Source organism: Aplysia californica, unplaced genomic scaffold (genome assembly GCF_000002075.1).
Source record: "Aplysia californica isolate F4 #8 unplaced genomic scaffold, AplCal3.0 scaffold00028, whole genome shotgun sequence".
In the NCBI taxonomy this organism is placed as follows: Eukaryota; Metazoa; Mollusca; class Gastropoda; order Aplysiida; family Aplysiidae; genus Aplysia; species Aplysia californica.
Window position 1 is genome coordinate 1,914,881 of NW_004797298.1, and position 12,238 is coordinate 1,927,118.

General features: G+C 42.7%; 1 protein-coding gene across 1 annotated transcript in view; it reads left to right on the forward strand.

The window, feature by feature from the left end:
• The first annotated feature begins 5,100 nt into the window (after positions 1-5,100).
• Positions 5,101-12,238, forward strand: part of LOC101857166 (ataxin-8) — a 32,076-nt gene continuing 24,938 nt past the window's right edge. Inside the window, exon 1 of the mRNA XM_005091349.3 lies at positions 5,101-5,230. The gene's annotated coding sequence lies outside the window, so the exon portion shown is untranslated. The remainder of the gene's footprint in view (positions 5,231-12,238) is intronic.

A 12,238-nucleotide genomic window follows, 5' to 3' on the forward strand; every position in this document is an offset into this window, starting at 1 on the left:
CCCATTTTGTTTGTTCGAAAATGCACCTCGGCCTAGCCCGTGACGTCAGGAACACGGGAAATGTCAACCACAGACCGCCGTCTGACGCGCCGACGGAGGCTGGGGCCCGAAAATATCAAGCACCGCTTGATATCAGGGATCGGCCCTGAGGGAAGTAAATTTTGTCCCTCGTCCCTAGAGTTCTTCCTCCAACACCTACGTTCATCCCCTAGGACATGGCGTTGGACCTCTAGGGACAGAACCTAGCGTCCGATCGCAGCGTCTAAATCGCCATTAGGAAGGACCGGGGAGTAGCAGTAGAAAGGCTGCAGAAAGAGTCCAGAGCCCAGAGGTGGGGGCAAAGGGGGATGGGGATAGGGATGGCGGCAGAAGGTGGAAACGACAGCAGACGACAGAACTTAGAGAGCAGGAAAGGAAGAAGCGCGCAGAATTTTTTTAGACCAAAATTTTCCGTCGCAGTCAGGTTTCGAATCCGGTACCTATATATTGAATAAACAGTGAACAACGTAACCTCTAGACCCCACCGAGCTCCCTATCTTATCTTATCTTAAGCGACTACATGTTCCGGAAACAAAGCACCGTACCGTGCCGGCAAAATGGCTTCTATGAACTTTTAATGTTTCCTAGGTTACCCAAGGAGTGTATACATACACGTATGTATTTTCGCCCATATGGACGTAAGGGCGAAAACATAGAGAATGCCGATTACTTACTTACTTGTCTTATTTTTCCACTGTGTTGGGGTCACTGCAGTCGGAACATGTCCATCTCTGCTCTCCCCCCCCTCCTCTCTTCAGGATCCACCCCAGAGTCTGTCTGCTTATAGTCTCCATCATAATCTGGTTGGAGATCCGTCGGACTGGTTCGCACAGATGGCTGTGTTTCCCCTCTCCTCTTTGGGTCCCCTTCTCCTTCAATCTACCTAGAGTGTGGGAACCGCTATCCGCCCTATTCTTCCTCAAAATTTCCCTTACAGTGGTTAGGACGGTTAGAGCGCCGATTTCGGAGACTGACTCAGTAAGCGCCGATATGAATACAAATTCCCTTATGATTTCCAACTTGCCCCACAGAGAGCTGACGGACTGCATGCGGTTAAGCTCGGATCGGCGATGTCGGCTTTATCGGAATCCAAACTACATTCTTATTAGCCTACGCCGAAAAACTGGGAAGGGCATCTCGCTGTCAACTCGCGACCTCAGTGCTTTCTTGTCGTATCTCCATTTTTTAACTGTGAAAATGAAACTTCTTCTTTAGCTCACTCTTTGTTGTGAACTGCTTTCACTGTTATTAAAAATGGAGATGTGACAAGAAAGCACTGAGGTTGCGAACTCTCAATGCCGTCGCCGGTCTCGCCGTCGCCAACTCGGGTTCAGCGGTTTGCGTGACGTCACCCGACTGGACAGTGGTCAATTTTAAATGGCTATTTCAGAGCTGGTGCTTCACGGTAGACCCAAAACTATTTACATTTTTTTAAATCAGCGTCGTCAAATTAGGGTGGAACCCGAGCAGAATTACATTTTAAGCATGGCAATATTTTAAGAATTTCGAGGTTTTTTAAAAACCCCCAAATAGATCTAAATGCTTCATAAATACCAGCAGTGTTGTGGTGTAGGTTTTTTTTTCTTAGATCTAGATCTAGGTTTTTTAGTTTTAGTTTAGTTTTTGTAAAGTGTTTTACGGCGCTCGCAACTGCATAGGTCATATGAGCGCGCGGGACACACCTAATATTTTCAGTTGGTAGGAAATTTGGAATTTTGCCCGGGTGGCGGCCGAAGCCTACTCTTATCGATTTTAGACCACCAAGGGATCTTTAACGTGCGCGACTTGCACACGGGCCCTCCTAGATTTTTCGCCCTTGTCCGAGAAGGCTAGGTGTAGATCTTTCCTACCAGAAGATCAGGGGTGTGGCAGAAAGACAGCAGTAAAGAGGAGCCAAGGAGTAGCAGTAGAAAGGCTGCAGAAAGAGTCAGGAGCCCAGAGGAGGGGGCAAAGGAGGTAAGGGGTGGGGGAAGAAAGAGGAGACGAAAGCAGACGACAGAATATTGCTAGAGAGCAGGAAAGGAGGTGAAAAGAGACAATTTTAGAGAAGAAAATTTTTCTGTCGCTACCCGGATTCGAACCCGGGACCTTTGAATGAGAGGCCAACACCTTAACCTCTAGGCCACGAGAGCCCCCTATCTAGGTTTTAGGCGCCCTCTGTGGCGTCAAGCAGACATCTACATGTACCGGTACTGGCACCTCTCCGCGTCGATATTCAGCCGTATAAGTTTTGGCGTTCTCTATGTTATCACCCTAACATGGGAAAGTGCAGATCTGCCTTTTTGAAGGGTCAGTGCGACGTGCTTAGCGATAATAATATGATCTTGTTTTCCTTTAACCATGTTGTGTTCATCGCAGTTCAAGTAAGAACGTACGCAGGGGGCTAGGTCCACAAAGTGCCTTTAGTGTAAATCTATGGCCAGGCCTCCTCAAGCTTGATCTTTAGCATTTCTTTTCGCTAACTGCGGAAATGCATTATGGTTTTCTGATCAAGGGGTGCATTTCTTGAACCGGGGCGAAGGCTGACTGGTTTGACAGGGTAATCAAAGTCAGACAAAGAACCAGATAGAGAAATGGGACCACACACGAGAAGCTTTCCCACTATAGAAACATATTTTTGAACTAAATTTCTGATTCGAGACGGTACTACATGTACTGAGTAGTGAATGACCTTATGCAGTTGCGAGCGCCGTAAAACCTCTACTAAAACTAAACTAAAAACCTTTAATTCGTATAACTGTAAGTTTACTTGCTAAAATAATCGAGTTAATATCTCAATAAATAGGCTCTAATTATTCCCACTTTGAGCGTTACATAATTATAACTTTATAGTGGTCTCAGTTGAAGATTTTTTCAACTATAATTTTAACTAAAGATGTGAATACACCAAGGAGGTTACAGTTGCTTTAAGCTCCTTGGAATACACTTACATAATAAGGCGACAAAGCTGACATGTCTCTCATTCCGTGGCTACGAGCCGCTACCCTAGAATCATGCCATGACCTGATGATAGGGTGGTACAAAGTCGAGGGAAAATACCCCAAACAAGCACTCACAGCAGCCATGAGATTATTATGAGTCTGAGAACCCCCGTTATACCCATTCAAATTTATATCATGCCAGTCTTAACGTTAGTTTACATAATCAGTGGTTCTGGTTGCTTATGAGAAGTGCCCGAAAGGTGTGAACACTAGTGCATTTACGTGACAAACAGTTTCGAGTGTTGTGCACGCTGCTTGTTGGTCTGTTTAGATGATAAAAGGCCTGTGTCTCTGAGTGAATTTGACTTCAACTAAATTCTACGTTCCCAAATCAAGGAAGGGAAGCAGTGGTTATTTGATTATTTAGACACTTCGCCCCTGTACAACGTTACTGTTCTCGAAGTTTCTTGTTTTGAAAGACAAAAGATTGCAAGGGAAAGGCATAAAGTTATCTCCTTAGTGTAAATCTTTTGGGAAGGGTCAGATTTGGCGTCCAGGCTCCCGGGCCCCCTCCTACGCACCGACAACTTTGATAAAGTAATACTGGCCTAATCTCTTGATGCAAAGATACAATTTGTGTTAATGGCCACTGCTGGTAAATGATGTCGGCTATTTTGGGCTCGGCTGTAGGTTTAATCATTAGCCCCCTACTGGTGAATGAATATTAAGGAGAAGACAAACTGTTTTTATGGGGTAAAATATTCAGGTCCAAATTATGCTCTAAGTACATGTACCTGCTTAACACGACCTCTGTACGTGGGCCTATTATTAAGATATACGGTTCTCCTGTTCCAAGGACAGGTGCAGGAGCGAAAATGACAAGGGTTGCCCGGATATGCGGCAAACTTAAATTTTATTTGAATCAAATCCGTTCGCAACCACCCCCATCCCCTCCCCTAGCTTCTTCGATAAAATTGCGCGCGCATAGAAATGGTCCTGATCCTTGCTATTGTCATTAAAAAGCAGTTATCTCCCCTATAACAATAGATGTCGCTAGGAAACATATAAAGAGATATCCGCTCCGGAATGACTATCCGTACAGTTGTGCGAACAACTGTGTCTGGTTATCCGTACAACATTTTACACACAATTGCTACACAGTTGTACGAATAATTGCTAGGCCTACAGTTATCCGTACAATACAATAGGCCCACAGGCACAGAATTCTACACTTAAGTGTAGAATTCTGTGCCCACAGGTCTACCCGTTCAGTGTTTCCAATTTTCCGCCAGCGGAAATTTTAAAATTTTCCGCAAGATCCAAGGCTTTCTCTGGGAAAGCCTAGGTCAGACCCCACCTGCCGATCCGATAATATATGTCCGCCGCCTCACTGATGGTGTCCCCCCATGTAAAAAAAAAAAATGTGAGTTACGCTGAAACCGTGTTGTAAAAATATTTAAGCTTAATCGATCTGTCTTATTTTGTTTATAGTTTTGATGGCAGCATGTCTGTTTTTGAAGAAGTAGATACATGTATATTCTACATTATTATACTTCGAGTGTGGGATCGAATTCCGGTCCCGGAAGTTTTTTTTTTTCTCTCTTCCCCCGACTGTACAACCATTTTTTCCAATAATTGTCTGTTTTGACTTCAAAGATTTCTACACATGGTTTTGTGTAAAAACAAAGAAACATAAATATCATGGATCTAGATCTACCTATATTTAAATAAAAGTATATAACTTTTCCTTTTAGGCCTACCAGTTTAGGCCTTGTTAAAGTTAAATATTAATGTTGATGCTCAACTTAAGGGAGAACTTTCTGAACGACTAGATCTAGGCTAGGCGTAATTCCAACAACCTCCAAAATTCGAATATTGTAGGAATAACTCTGTCTGGTTATTGGTAGAACTGTACTAATATCTAGTTGGAGTTGTACGCACTAATGTACTAATAACCCCAGCCTTCCGCTCCTTATAGCTGTAGAAAACAAAATAGTCCTTGAGTTTTGTCTCTACCATCAAAATGTACAATAGTAAGTGACATTTCTATCTTTTTTAAATTTATTTGGCAAAACCTGCAATAAAATTAGATCACCAGAGCTGGTTGTATAAATTTTACTTAATATTTGTTAAGCGCTGACGCGAATTGTAACTAAAAATGGCCGACCAGCTGCTACAGGAAAATATTGGACACTTGTGAACAAGGAAGAGTACTCCTGACCGTTTCTTGGATAATAGCTGATGAGGGAATAACAAGTCTGTGCAGTTCTGTGAGCATTATTTGTTTGTTCTGATGATTATAGAGTTATATTTTTCAGTGCGGATGGTTACATTTTAGTTTTTTGTTTTGATTGTTCACCCGCCACCCGAACTGACTGGGCTGGGCAGCTGGAAGTCGCGTCGAGTCATCATCATGTAAACAGTGCGGCGCTCTGGTCGTTGTTTACATCACTAGAATCTAGATCTAGAATCTAGATCTAGATGTAGTCTAGGGGTTGAAAGGCTCAAAATTGTGCTTTCTGCAGCGTTACAATATTACAGGTTTTCAGATAATGGTTCTCAAAACAATTTAGAATGACCTGTATTCGGAAAAATTGAAGATTAGCAGACCACCTGCCGGGAAAGTTAGATTATGCACTTTTTTTGGCACTAAAAAAAACTGTCGCAAACTAGGCTTCTCTAGTTTCTAGATTAGATCTATTATTTTAGTGACTTAAGCTGGGGGGTCAACCCCCGTGCACCCCCTATCTACACCCCCCGGTAAGATTGAAGAACACCGGACCAGCGGGTTGGGACTACTTTTGCCTTTAGTCCTAGTCTAGTCTCTAGATCTAGATCTATATTATATAGGCCTGCCTACTGAACTGTAGACTATAGTATAGATGTCTGAACATGATTTCCCCCAATTTTTAATATCTCTCAATTGTCTCAATTAATCATCTCGGACAAGTTTGTCTGGGGGGAGACCCCCCTGAAATCCTCCCCCCCCCCCTGAAATCCTCTCCCCCCCCCCCCATTCTCGCACAATAATATGAGTGGTCCGGTATTCTTCAATCCCCCCCCCCCCCCTTTCTACTTTCTACCAGAGATCTAGTGGTGGTCTGCTAATGTTCAAAGAGGCCCTTTATTCTGATAACCATGATGAGCTACTCTTTTTGGCGATTGTTAAGATTCTCGCATTTAATTCCAATGTGCGTTTTTCATAGCTCAGGCATGTTTCGCTTTGGACCCTCCTCACTGTAGGTATGATACACGGTAGGTCCACCAAAGTGAAATTCCCTACCCACCCTCAACCACCATCTCTCACTCACCTTGCCTTGCGCTCTGAGCAAAGTCGCACGCGGAACTACCTCTTTTCCGCATTTAGAGAACCATCATTAACTATGAGTGCGTAGTTAGTCATTGTAGGCGCGCGTAGTAATCATGAGCCTAGTCCAGCAAAGTACAATCCAGCCAAGTCATGAAGTAGATCTATAGAGATTTGGTAGGGGAAATCTTTTGTGATTTCGCAAAATTTCAGCGTTCAGACCGTGAAGAGGAAATCTTTTAACTTTTGTGATTTCGGGAAGTGACAATGTGTGTGTGTGTGTGTGTGTGTGAGAGAGAGAGAGAGAGAGAGAGAGAGAGAGAGAGAAGGGGGTAGAGAACAGGGGAAGTGCTAGCAAATGTCACATGCCCCAGTTGACAGTAGGGAACAAGTGAAAGATAGAGTGGAAAGTAGGAGGGGGAGAAGATAGAGAAATAGAAGGGGAGCAATGCATAGAGGAGAGATGGAGAGAGACAGAGAAATAGAGAGGGTGACTGCTCGATTGAAATTATAATGACAAATCATTGCTCTTTTCTTCAAATTGTCTTATTTGATTTTTCCAACTCCAGAACGGAGGAAAAACGATTGTTCAATCATCGAAAAGACTTCCGCAATCTTCATTTGTCTGGGCCTCGAAACTAGATCTATGATTTATGTCTGTCTGCTAGACCTAGGCCTTAGATCTAGAAGAACGTAGTTACCCTGAGACAAGGGCGCTGAAACTTTCCGAAGGATTTCCCCAACCAGGTCTGTAGGCTATACTTCATCACAACTTCGTGACTTTGTTCCCAGTTACCGGGTCTGTATACACTCCCAAAACTAAAAATCTAGATCCAGATTTAAAAAAAAAAAAAATTAACTTAGACTTAGATCTAGACGTAGATCTAGTACGGTAGTCTGTCCTTCAAACTCTTGCCTTGGCTGTTCTAGAAAAACTAGTGGGTACTTGAGATCTTATTTTAGTCTTGAATGTAATAGCATCATGCATCATTATCATGTCTGAATTATCATGTATTGGAGCGGCCAGGAGGGGTTGTAGCCAGTCACTTTACTCACTGATTCAACTGGTTTTTAATGAATCTAACTCATTGAGCCCTCATCCCCCCTCCCCTCGTGCACCAGTGTGAGATACACCCCCATATGCTGAAGTGTGCATTGGGTAGGCTACTCAGAACTTCAAGTTAGAGTGTTGAGCTCAATAAAAGTTTAATGTAAAGTTAGTCAAGCTCATCAGGTGTTCAGCAGGGCCCATGGGGCTTGGTTGATTCTTCACAGTCGAGTCTTGGAAGTAATAAAATAGCATTTATACTGCGCATTTCCATTTTCTGAAGCCATGCCGGCAGGGTGGCCTCGTCGTTGACGGTTCGAATCCGCACCACTGACCTAAAAAGATATTTTTAGGTCTGGAATCCCGACAATGTGATACTGATACTCTTGAGCTTCTGATCACTTTGGTGACCCCAGCATCCATCCGCAGGTACTCACATGATGACGTGTGATGCGAACACTCGCGGGTTCACTAACCGGTCACGTTGGTGAGCCCCACAAGCTGAAATTCAGACTACGTTTGATTTTGTTTTCTTTTTTTCCCAAGTGACAGTACAGTCACAAATAGAATCTATTCTTGATTTATTTTCGTGGCAACACAGTGTTTATAATTCACAACCTGCATGTCACAAATGTTGCGTTATCAGACCGGGAAAACCGATTTAGTAACTCAATCGGCGACCGGCTAAAATGAACTTACTGAACTTATCAGATTTTGTTTTCAAATATTTGAGAACTTTATGTATTTTCCCGGGTCTTTCCAGGGCAAATTACAGTTTTACTCAAATTCCCGGGGCATTCTGGGTCTTGCCGATTCTTTTAAAGTTCCCGGGGCCTGGTGGTCACCCTGTGAGGAGGTACAAGTGACAGGGTAGTTTCTTTAGACTGCGTTGAATCTGATGGAGTCAGTCTTGATTGATCTGTCTCATTGAAGTCGAGAACTATAAACTTGACTTTTTAAATGTATTTTTTGTAATCTAAATTGCTGTTTTAAAATGGGTACTGTTAGCAACTGATCACAACAATGCCCCTTCTCCACGGGAGTTGACCATTTGCGGACGTCGCCAGTCGCAAGAAGTCTCTTTTATAATAAGGGAATGACTATGCGGCCACCACCTCCCTGAGTCTCCGTTTTTGTTTTCTTTATTTTTATGTTAAGACATTTACACAATGATATTTATTCTTTACCCCAACACATGAACCTATTTTATTATTTATAATCGAATAAAAATTATAAGAAAGCTTTGTAATGACCATGGACAAGTGACCAGTCAAATTTTCACTTTGGGATATTTTGATCGACCAAATCCTTGAAACCACTGGGGCTCTCAAACTTTGCTGGCTATCAAGACCATCTTTGTTGTGCACATCATGCCTGTTCATCACGGGAGCTTGGTTTCCGTTTGGAAAATGAAACAAGACCGGCGTTATTTTTTACTTTTTATAAGGAAAGTGGCTGCATAATTCGGCCGGCCGCAAATAGTGCCTTTACTCTATAGTGTATGTCATGTCATATGTGTAAACATTTCTATGAGAAAAACAGTCTTGCAGTGTGGTTCGTTCCATACCTGGGGACCAAAGAACAAAAAGGAACGCTGGCCGTATGTTTTGTAATTTTGTTTTGGAGTTTTAAGAATTAGATTTTCAGAGGCTGATCTAAGGGTGGATGATATAATTCCAGGACCTGAATGTTTTAATTTTTCGGCCTTAAACTTAAAATTGGACAATTTTGTGAATAATTGTACTAAAGGTCCTGTACTGATATTTTTAAAGATTGATGAAAAAAGGTGTGTCTTCTTTTACTCTTTTGGACCTTTCGGCTGCATTCGATGTACCATTGATCATGACATTTTACTTGAGAGATTAAATACTACTTTTTGTATTAGGGTACTGTCCTGCAATGGTTTGAGTCATATTTTAAAGATCGAACACTAGCTGGCAAGCTGGAAATTTAACAGCCTTAACAGTAATCAAGATCAGTCACTGGTCCAAATTAATCCTTAAATAAAATATTATCAGTAAAAATGTTGCTGTACATGAATATATATATATATTTAAAACAGGTTAGCTTGCATTTTTTGTTGAATGACTCTGCATTCTCATTTCTAGTAGGTGATTAAGCTGTAATAGATAAAAGCCGGGTGTACTGCATTGTGGGTTTTGAAAAGAGCAAGACGACTGTTGCTGAGGTGAACAATAGGAACAAAAATCGTAATGAGGAATACACTGAATTGTGTGTTTGTAATTTTGCAAATGATGATTGACTTTATAGCTGCCAGTGTACTGTAGGAATTATCATTGTAGCTGAATGGCACTGCAGGTACAGGGTATGCTATCTTCATCATGTTTTATCTTTTGTAGTTAAACATTTTTAAAATGTCGGTACTGTGAACAGATTAAACATGTTTCATGACTGGCAATATCTAAAATAGATGTTAGCTTTATTGGTGTTTACCATAGCATAGATGCACTGAACTGCCATCAAAATGTTGAATATTTTTGTGTCGAATCCAATCACAAGTCTCACGTGTACAATGTCTATGAGCCCATACAGTCTACAAAAAACTAGTTGTCACTGATCAATGCGGGCGGTGTGTATCTTTGCTTTTTATTTTCTTGCAGGTTTTGTTTGTGTATTGTGTGTGTGTGTTTGTGTTTGTGTGTGTGTGTGTGTGTGTGTGTGTGTGTGTGTGTGTGTGTGTGTGTGTGTGTGTGTGTGTGTGTGTGTGTGTGTGAGAGAGAGAGAGAGAGAGAGAGAGAGAGAGAGAGAGAGAGAGAGAGAGAGGGGGGGGGCTTGCACGGTTATTTACCCGGGCCGTAATGTATTATAATATATATATTTTTGTGAACTATGCACCGAAAGATACAAGCCAGCCGTAACAGAAAGGGGCAACGCGACCGCTGCCTTTCAAGATCGACAAGGCAAAAGTGCAGAGTATGTAGATTCTAGTTGCTCGAGCATTGAGTGTGTCTGCATTGATTTGATTGACGACTACAGTTGTATGACGTGTTTCAAACTGTGTCTTCATTCTGCTGCATCTAGGCAGTAACCGGTGTCCTACTTTTTGCTCAACAGAGATGCGTATTTATGTCTGTCTTTAAAATACCCCCCCCCCCAAACACACACATACTATCTTATCCTTACTTACAAAAGACTCGGGTCTGTCATAAATCCATTGCCTCTAAATATTATTACAGTGACGCACACCCTTTTGGCGGCGCTTTGTTTAAACTGCGATGTTTGCAGTGATGACGCTTCGGGAATTTGCTCGCTTTATTCTCGTGTTTAAGTTTCAAAGATCGGGAGTCGTACCTATTCATAATTCTGTTAAGGCGATGCGCTAATGACGCAAGTTGCAAGGAATGCCTCGTTCTCTTAAAAAACAAAACAAACTTAATGCGTAGTCTGTAGAGGCGTAGCCTTCGAGGCGCAGTAGTACGCGTGCTTCTATGAATATCAATTCAATCAAGGTTGGGTTTTTTTTGACGCAACCACTGCAACACATCTCCTTCAATTCACCGTCTTCATCAAGAACAAAAAATAACAAAAAGAAAACCCACCCCTAGTAGAGAAGGAAAACAAAAACATCAGCAACGAAGGTTGATGACCCAGTGGGGGAAAAAAGACCTCTCCTGTAGCAGCTCTCAAGGATAAGTAATCGCTGAACCGTATCTCGGACTGCCGAAACGACCGACGGTCACAGAATACATGTACATGCACTTGTTGGCTGTACGAGTGTACGCTCGCCCCGACGAGCTTTGAGGGAAAACATAAGACTGTCGGGTAGGCCCTGAGGTTTTATAAGTCTTCGGTAGAGTACTGTTCCCCCCCCCCCCTCTAAAGGTTCGCCTTGTTTGCAGGTGGTTGGAGGTCGCCACTGGTTGAGGTCCTACTTCTTTGTTTTCCCTCTATTATTTCTGTCTGTCTGTCTATGATATCTTACTCTTCCCCAACGCTAAATGACCATCCTTATGACTATGTGCCTCTCTTTACTCAAACAAACAAACAAGCAAACAAAACAAACAAGCTAACAATCACCCAGTAGTTCTCTCCTATTTCCCCGAGTGCTTTTGCGTTAGGACCGGTATACTTGAGGTACAACACGACTAGGTTTATATCATTAATTTTATCAAAGTGTTTGCAGAGCGAGAACCCATTCAAAGACAGCATTTAGTGGGACATGACCACAGAAGTGGGGAAACATTTTTTGTTTTAATAATTGTGTTACGGCACTTGCATCACAATAAGGTCATATGCATGCGAAGATTAGAGGTGTTACAAGAGAGAGTAACAAACACAAAAAAGGAGGGGAGATTTTTGAGGATGATAGATGTTTGATTGGAAAGAAGGAGCAAACCACACCAGAGCACCCGCCAACCACCGACTGGAAAAGTTTACCAACATTGATAGGGGTTGTAGGGTGAGACTATTACAAAGTCGTCCGTCTACCAGATTTAAATATGTCGTAAAATTGTACAAAAGCGGGTGATTTACTCTACGACTTATTGTATGTGCACAGTCAATAGATGAATATAAAAACCCAGAAAATGACCCCGAGCGAAATGCCCAGATGCACGACCGACTGTTTAAATCTCCGTAGATCTAGATCCAAAGTTCGTGGAATAATCTAGATTTTTGGGTTTCCTTAACGTGCCCCCCCCCCCCCTTCATGTCCTTAGTTACTGGAGTGGTGTCCCTCGGTAGGGAGCCAGTGGGTCGCACAAAGCACTAAAACAAAGGTTCCCCTTTCTCTCCTCTTTCCCCGCGGGGCGGCCGGGCAGACTTGTCGACTTGGCAAAAGGTTGACAGAAACTCTTCACTTGGCCTTTGATCGACTCGATCAGCCCCCCCCCTACCTGTTTCTTTTCGTCTCATTCCCTTCCACCCTTTCGTGTCACCCCTTCCCCCCACCCCCCTCTCTCT